Below are 9,451 nucleotides of genomic sequence, written 5' to 3'. Positions count from 1 at the left end.
TCCAAACCTTGGAAAGATAACTTTTTTAAGCATTTTAATAGAAGTGTTATGATCAACACTACTAGTAGGAATAGCTTCTACCCACTTAGTAACGTAATCAACATCAACTAGAATATGTGTATAACAATTAGAGGAAGGAAAAGGTCCCATATAGTCAAAGCCCCAAACATCAAATGGTTCGATAACAAGTGAATACTTCATAGGCATTTCTTGACGTCTACTAATATTACCAATTCTTTGACATTCATCACAAGATAAGACAAACTTACGGGCATCCTTGAAGAGAGTAGGCCAATAAAAACCAGACTGTAGTACCTTATGTGCGGTTCTATCTCCAGCATGGTGCCCTCCATAAGCTTCGGAGTGACACTTGCATAGGATCTGTTCCTGTTCATGCTCAGGTACACAACGTCTAATAACACCATCTACTCCTTCTTTATAAATATGTGGGTCATCCCAAAAGTAATGCCTCAAATCATAGAAGAACTTTTTCTTTTGCTCGTATGTGAAACTAGGTGGTATAAACTTAGCAACAATGTAATTAGCATAACCAGCATACCATGGAGCAGTATGAGAAGCATTTATGACATTTAATTGCTCATTAGGAAAGCTCTCATCAATAGGTAGTGGGTCATCAAGCACATTTTCTAACCTAGACAAGTTGTCTGCAACAGGGTTCTCAGCTCCTTTTCTATCAACAATATGTAAATCAAATTCTTGTAGCAAGAGAACCCATCTAATAAGTCTAGGTTTAGCATCTTTCTTTTCCATAAGATATTTAATAGTAGTATGATCAGTGTGAATAGTTACTTTGGAATCAACCATATAAGGTCTAAACTAATCACAGGGCAAATACAACTGCTAAGAATTCTTTTTCAGTAGTAGCATAATTTCTTTGAGCATTGTCTAGAGTTTTACTAGCATATTGAATAACATTTAGTTTCTTATCAACTCTTTGTCCTAGAACATCACCTACAGCATAATCACTAGGATCACACATAATTTCAAAGGGTAAATTCCAATCAGGTGGCTGATCAATAGGTGCAGAGATCAATGGTTTCTTACGTATTTCAAATGCTTCTACACAATCATCATCAAAAACAAATGGTATATCTTTTTGTAATAAATGAGTCAGAGGCCGAGAAATTTTTGAGAAGTCCTTAATGAACCTCCTATAAAAACCGGCATGACCAAGGAAACTTCTTATACCTTTGATGTCCTTGGGACATGGCATCTTTTCAATAGCATCAACCTTGGCCTTATCAACTTCAATACCTCTTTCAGAAACTTTATGCCCTAAGACAATACCTTCATTAACAATAAAGTGGTACTTTTCCCAATTCAAGACAAGATTAGTTTCTTCATATCTCTGCAAAACTCGATCAAGGTTGCTCAAACAATCATCAAAAGAAGATCCATACATGGAAAATTTGTCCATGAAAACCTCACAAATCTTTTCACAAAAGTCAGAGAATATAGCCATCATGCATCTTTGAAAGGTAGCAGGTGCATTGCATAAACCAAAAGGCATACGTCTATGAGCAAAAGTACCAAAAGGCATGTAAAAGTAGTCCTTGATTGATCTTTGGCTGATACAAGTATTTGAGAGAAGCTAGAATAACCATCTAGAAAGCAAAAATGTGTATGTATGGATAATCTTTCTAGCATTTGATCGATGAAAGGTAAGGGGTAATGATATTTTTTAGTAGCCTTATTTAATTTGCGGAAATCAATTACCATCCTATAACCAGTAATAATTCTTTGAGGAATCAATTCATCTTTATCATTAGGAACAATAGTAATACCTCCCTTCTTAGGGACACAATGGACAGGACTTACCCACTGACTATCAGCAACGGGGTAAATTATACCTGCCTCAAGGAGCTTTAGTATATCCTTTCTTACCACTTCTTTCATTTTAGGATTCACCCGGCGTTGATGATCACGAACTGGTTTAGCATCTTCTTCCAAATTAATTTTATGTTGACATAGAGTTGGACTAATGCCCTTAAGATCATCAAGAGTATACCCAATAGCAGCACGGTGCTTCTTCAGAATTTTCAATAATCTCTCTTCCTCATGTTCTGAAAGGTTGGCACTAATAATAACAGGATATATCTTTTTCTCATCAAGATAAGCATATTTAAAAGTATCCAGTAACGGTTTAAGCTCAAACACGGGATCACCCTTGGGTGGAGGAGGATCTCCTAGGATTTCAACAGGTAAATTATGTTTCAGAATAGGTTCCTGTTTAAAGAATACTTCATCTAATTCCCTTCTTTCTTTCATAAACATATCATATTCATGGTCAAGTAAATATTGTTCTAAAGGATCACTAGGTAATTCTTCTTCACGGTGTTGTCTACTAAATTTATAAAAATTAAATTCATGAGTCATATCATCTAAACCAACAGTAACAACATCTCTTTTGCAATATATGGTAGCGTTAAAAGTATTTAAGAAGGGTCTACCAAATATAATGGGACAAAAGCTATCTTGTGGGAACCAAGAACAAGAAAATCAGCAGGATATTTAGTTTTCCCACACAAGACTTCAACGTCTCTAACAAATCCCATTGGTGAAATAGTATATCTATTAGCAAGTTTAATTGTAACATCAATATATTCTAACTCAATGGGTTCAATGTCATGTATAATTTCGTTGTATAAGTCAATAGGTATTGCACTAGCACTAGCACCCATATCACATAAGCCATGATAACAATGATCTCCTATTTTAACATAAATAACAGGCATACCTACCACAGGTCTAGGTTTATCTGTATCACGGGGTTTAGCAATTCTAGCAGTTTCATCATAGAAATAAATAACATGCCCATCTATATTATCAAACAAGAGATCTTTAACAATAGCAATACTAGGTTCAAGTTTAACTTGCTTAGGAGGTGTACATGTTTTAATATTGCTTTTACGAACCACAGTTGAAGCTTTAGCATGATCCTTTATCCTAACAGGGAAAGGTGGTTTCTCAACATAAGAAGTAGGAACAATAGGATCATTATAAGTAATAGTCTTTTCTTCAACTTTAATAGGTGCAGCTACTTTTACTTCTATGGGGGGGTGATATTTAAACCACTTCTCCTTGGGGAGATCAACATAAGCGGCAAATGATTCACAGAAAGAAGCTACTATCTCAGAGTCAAGTCCATATTTAGTGCTAAATTTACGAAAAATATCGGTATCCATAAAAGATTTAACACAATCAAAACTAGGTGTCATACCAGACTCCTTACCATTGTCGAGGTCCCAATCTTCGGAGTTGCGTTTAATTCTTTCCAATAAATCCCATTTGAATTCAATAGTCTTCATCATAAAAGAGCCAGCACAAGGAGTATCAAGCATGGTGCGATTGTTATCAGAAAGCCGAGCATAAAGATTTCGAATAATCATTTCTATTGAGAGCTCATGATTGGGGCATGAATATAACATTGATTTAAGCCTCCCCCAAGCTTGAGCGATGCTTTCTCCTTCGCGAGGCCAAAAATTACATATATAATTGCGATCATGATGAACAATATGCATAGGATAAAACTTTTGATGAAATTCATATTTCAATCGTTTGTAGTTCCAAGATTCCATATCATCACATAGCCAATACCATGTCGATGAATCTCCCCTCAAAGATAAAGGGAAGACCTTCTTCTTAACAACATCTCCGGGTACACCCGCAAGCTTAAATAATCCACAAACTTCATCCGCATATATTAGATGTTCATCAGGATGTTTTGTTCCATCTCCTAAAAAAGGATTAGCTAGCAGTTTTTCTACCATACCCAAAGGAATTTCAAAGCAAGCATTTTCATTTTCAGTAGGTTCAGTTGGTTGAGGAGCAACTCTTTGCTCTACTGGTCGGGGTGAAGATACCCCGAACAAGCCCCTCAAAGGATTACTTTCCATAGTAACAAGTGACAGTAAATTTCAGCACACTATATAAATTTTTCCTTACCAAATTCCACCTACCAAAGGCGCTTCACTCCCCGGCAACGGCGTCAGAAAAGAGTCTTGATGACCCACAAGTATAGGGGATCTATCGTAGTCCTGTCGATAAGTAAGAGTGTCGAACCCAACGAGGAGCAAAAGGAAATGATAAGCGGTTTCCAGCAAGGTATTCTCTACAAGTACTGAAATAAGTGGTAACAGATAGTTTTGTGATAAGATAATTTGTAATGAGCAACAAGTAACAAAAGTAAATAAGGTGGAGCAAGGTGGCCCAATCCTTTTTGTAGCAAAGGACAAGCCTGGACAAACTCTTACATGATGTAAAGCGCTCCCGAGGACACATGGGAATATCGTCAAGCTAGTTCTCATCACGCTCATATGATTCGCGTTCGGTACTTTGATAATTTGATATGTGGGTGGACCGGTGCTTGGGTGCTGCCCTTACTTGGACAAACATCCCACTTATGATTAACCTCTATTGCAAGCATCCGCAAATACAACAAAAGTATTAAGGTAAACCTAACCATAGCATGAAACATATGGATCCAATTTAGCCCCTTACGAAGCAACACATAAACTAGGGTTTAAGCTTCTGTCACTTTAGCAACCCATCATCTACTTATTACTTCCCAATGCCTTCCTCTAGGCTGAAACAATGGTGAAGTGTCATGTAGTCGACGTTCACATAACACCACTAGAGGAGAGAACATACATCTCATCAAAATATCGAACGAATACCAAATTCACACGACTACTAATAGCAAGACTTCTCCCATGTCCTCAGGAACAAAAGTAACTACTCACAAAGAATAAACATGTTCATAATTAGAGGGGTATTAATGTGCATATAGGATCTGAACATATGGTCTTCCACCAATTAAACCAACTAGCATCAACTACAAGGAGTAATTAACACTACTAGCAACCTACTACCACCAATCCCGGACTTGGAGACAAGAATTGGATACAAGAGATGAACTAGGGTTTTGAGATGAGATGGTGCTGATGAAGATGTTGATGGAGATTGCCCTCTCCCGATGAGAGGAGCGTTGGTGATGACGATGGCGATGATTTCCCCCTCCGGGAGGGAAGTTTCCCCGGCAGAACAACCCCGCCAGAACCCTAGATTGGCTCCGCCAAGGTTCCGCCTCGTGGCGGCGGACTTTCGTCCGAGAAGATGGCTTATGATTTTTTTTCCCATCGAAAGAGTCCATATAGCAGAAGATGGTCACCGGAGGGCCACCAGGGGGCCCATGAGGTAGGGGGCGCGCCCAAGGGGGTAGGGCGCGCCCCCCACCCTCGTGGGCAGGGTGTGGCCCCCCTGGTGAAGTTCTTGCGCTCAATGTTTTTTATTTATTTGGACAACATCATCCATGAAGTTTCAGGACTTTTGGAGCTGTGCAGAATAGGTCTCTAATATTTGCTGCTTTTCTAGACAGAATCCCAGCTGCCGGCATTCTCTCTCTTTATATAAACCTTGTAAAATAAGAGAGAGTAGGCATAAGTATTGTGACATAATGTGTAATAACAGCCCATAATGCAATAAATATTGATATAAAAGCATGATGCAAAATGGATGTATCACATCCCCAAGCTTAGACGCTTGAGTCTCCTTGAATATTTACTGGGGGTGCCTCAGGCATCCCCAGGCTTGAGCTCTTGCCTCTCTTCCTTCTTCTCACATCGAGACCTCCTCGATCTTCGAACACTTCATCCACACAAAACTCAACAGAAAGCTCGGTAAGATCCGTTAGTATAATAAAGCAAATCACTACTCTAAGTACTGTTGTAAACCAATTAATATTTTGTTTTTGCATTGTAGCTACTGTAATATAACTTTTCCATGGCTTAATCCACTGATATAAATCGATAGTTTCATCAAAACAAGCAAACTATGCATCAAAAACAGAATCTGTCTAAAACAGAACAGTCTGTAATAATTTGAACATTCACCATACTTATGATACTTGAAAATATTTACCAAGATTAGGAAAAATAAAAAATTTGTATATAAATACAGTGCAAAAAGAATCAGAACCATTCGACGTTCTAGTAAAAAATGTAAAATCACACACTACGGCCAAAGTTTTTGTCCTGCACCATACAAACCAACAAGCAAAGTAAACATCCTAAAGGCAAACCTTGGCACATTATTTTTATGATACAATGGAATTGTACAAGGGGATAATTATTTTTGTTGAAAAGTTTCTGTAATCAAGATTCACAAAGTTTCCATGGGCATGAACAAAGTTCAAGGACGTCCCCCACTTTCACAATACTCGTCTATTTCACTTTCACTTTTCTTTTTGAAAAGGTTTGTGTTCCCCTCTTTAATTTTTTTGTTTTTAAACTATATAAAAGCACAAAACAGAAATAAATGACTCTCTAAAACTTCCGGGTTGTCTCCCTTGCAGCGCTTTCTTTAAAGCCATTAAGCTAAGCATATAGTGCTCAAGTAATGAATCCACCCGGATTCCAAGGTATATCAGAGCCAATTTTAATTAACAATGATTTGTAATTTATTAGTGAGAACAAAGTAACATATATCATGCAACAGCGAAGTCTAACTCTCTTCCTATGCATCGGCATGTCATAAAAGAACAATTCATGCACACATAGTAAAGGCCAATGCATAGTATAAATAGTTTCTTGCAATTTTATCGTATTGGAAACATAGAGAGGTGGAGATATAGTTCCTCTCTCATAATAATTGCAAGTAGGAGCAGAAAGCACATGAATATTATATTCATCAAATCATCATGTGTAATAGTAAAACGCAAACCATCAATATAATCCTTAATAAGGGTAAACTTCTCTGATATAGTGTAGTCGGGAGAATACAAAAAGATAATAGGACTATCATGCATGGGTGCAATAGCAAAAATTTCATGTTTAACATAAGGAACTATAGCAAGTTCATCTCCATAAGCATAATTCATATTGGCATCTTGTCCACAAGCATAGCGAGCATCATCAAAAAGGGATATTTCAAGAGAATCAACGAGATCATAACAATCATCATAGCAATCATCCTTCGGTAAGAACGAAGGGCAATTAAACAATGTATGAGTTGAAGAGTTACTCTCAATAGAAGGTGGGCACGGGTAGCTAATCCGCTCTTCCTCCTTTTGTTATTCGCTCTCCTCATCATCTTTTTCATCCAATGAGCGCATAGTTTCATAAATTTCTTCTTCCATTGGCTACTGCAAAATATTAATCTCTTCTTGGACAGTGGAGTAGTCCTCCATATATGGTTCAACTTAGGCATTAGAAGCATAATTATCATAGCAATATTTAAGTATGGCAAAAAATTTAGATTTGTAAAGAATAGCATCATACTTTTCAATCAAAGAAGCAATTTCGTAAGCACCCTTAAAAGCAACAAATTCTTCAATTTGTTGAACATCATAGTAACTATAAACACCTTTAGCATACAAAGATACGATTCCATTATAACTAAACTCACATTGATAGGGAAGGTGTTTCTTAGGGTTTTCAGAACAACAAGTAAAATCATATATTTCACATAAATTCCAACCATAGCATTGCAAACGATGAATTTGACCCAGTAAAAGTTTCCCTTTTTCAGATATACGATGTCTCACATAACAAGCATGCTCATCTAAAGATTTTCCCTCAACTAACCTAGTTGGGATTTCAGCACGAGCACATAGGGATCGATGATGATCCAAGTAAAAAGCTTCAGGAGTGTGATAGATTTTGAGTGGTTCTTCAACCATTGGTTCAGTAGGTACAACTAATTTTTTGGTATTTTGCGTTTCCTACCCATAACTAAAGATATAAAACAACTAAGAACAGAAAATAAAAATTACTTAGTGATAAAGCAAACAAGCACACACACGAGAATATTCACCCCACGCTATGACTCCCCGGCAACGGTGCCAGAAAAAGGTCTTGATAACCCACAAGTATAGGGGATCAATTGTAGCCTCTTTCGACAAGTAAGAGTGTTGAACCCAACGAGGAGCTAAAGGTAGAACAAATATTCCCTCAAGTTCTATCGACCACTGATACAACTCTACGCACGCTTGATGTTTGCTTTACCTAGAACAAGTATGAAACTCGAAGTACTTTGTAGGTGTTGTTGGATAGGTTTGCAAGATAATAAAGATTACGTAAATAAAAAATAGGGGATGTTTAGATAAAGAAACAACTAATTTAGTTTTAGTAAAGAGCTTTTTGTTACGAGAAAGTTATCTGTCCCTAGGCAATCGATAACTAGATAGGTAATCATTATTGCAATTTTATATGAGGGAGAGGCATAAGCTAACATACTTTCTCTACTTGGATCATAAGCACTTATGATTGGAACTCTAGCAAGCATCCGCAACTACTAAAGATCATTAAGGTAAAATCCAACCATAGAATTAAAGCATCAAGTCCTCTTTATCCCATACGCAACAACCCCCCTTACTCGGGTTTGTGTTTCAGTCACTCACGCAACCCACTATAAGCGAATCATGAACTTATTGCAACACCGTACAGCGGGGATCCCTCACGCTTGCGCGACATGGAGAGCACCATAGGACAGCACCAATAATAAAACATGCAACTCAAACCAATCGTGATCATCAAATAGCCCATAGGACAAAACAGATCTACTCAAACATCATAGGATAGCCATACATCATTGGGAAATAATATATAGCATTGAGCACCATGTTTAAGTAGAGATTACAGCAGGTAAGAGAGAGGTTACACCAATGCATAGAGGGGGGAAGAGTTGGTGATGATGGCGGTAAAGTTGTTGGTGAAGATTGCGGTGATGATGATGGCCACGGCAGCGTTCCGGCGCCACCGGAAGAGAAGGGGAGAGGGGGGCCCCTTCGTCTTCTTCTTCCTTGACTTCCTCCCTAGATGGGAGAAGGGTTTCCCCTCTGGTCCTTGGCCTCCATGTCATGGGAGGGGCGAGAGACCCTCCGAGATTGGATATGTCTCTTTGTCTCTGTCTGTTTCTGCGTTCTCAAATTCTTCCCTTTCACCGTTTCTTATATTCCCGGAGATCCGCAACTCCGATTGGGCTGAAATTTTAACATGATCTCTATCCGGATATTAGCTTTCTTGCGGAGAAAGAAGTGAATCAACCGCCTTACAGGGTGGCCACGAGGGTCAGGGGCGCGCCTGCCCCCGTGGGGCACGCCCCCCTGCCTCGTGGCAACCTCGGGCATCGTCTCACGTGGATTTTTCTTCTCAAAAATCATATATATTCCAGAAAGAATCTCCGTTAGTTTTTATCAAGTTTGGACTCCGTTTGATATGGATATTCTGTGAAACAAAAAACATGCAACAAACATGAACTGGCAGTGGGCACTGGATCAATATGTTAGTCCCAAAAATAGTATAAAAAGTTGCCAAAAGTATATGAAAGTTGTTGAATATTGGCATGGAACAATCAAAAATTATAGATACGATGGAGAAGTATCAGTAATCTGTGGTGGACATGGTGCTTTGTCAACTAGAAGTGGGTTACT

This window comes from Triticum urartu, chromosome 6A, assembly GCF_056163025.1.
Source record: "Triticum urartu cultivar PI428250 chromosome 6A, HENAU_Tu73, whole genome shotgun sequence".
Classification (NCBI taxonomy): Eukaryota; Viridiplantae; Streptophyta; class Magnoliopsida; order Poales; family Poaceae; genus Triticum; species Triticum urartu.
The sequence above is the reverse complement of the archived record's forward strand: the minus strand, read 5'-3'. Positions refer to the sequence as shown.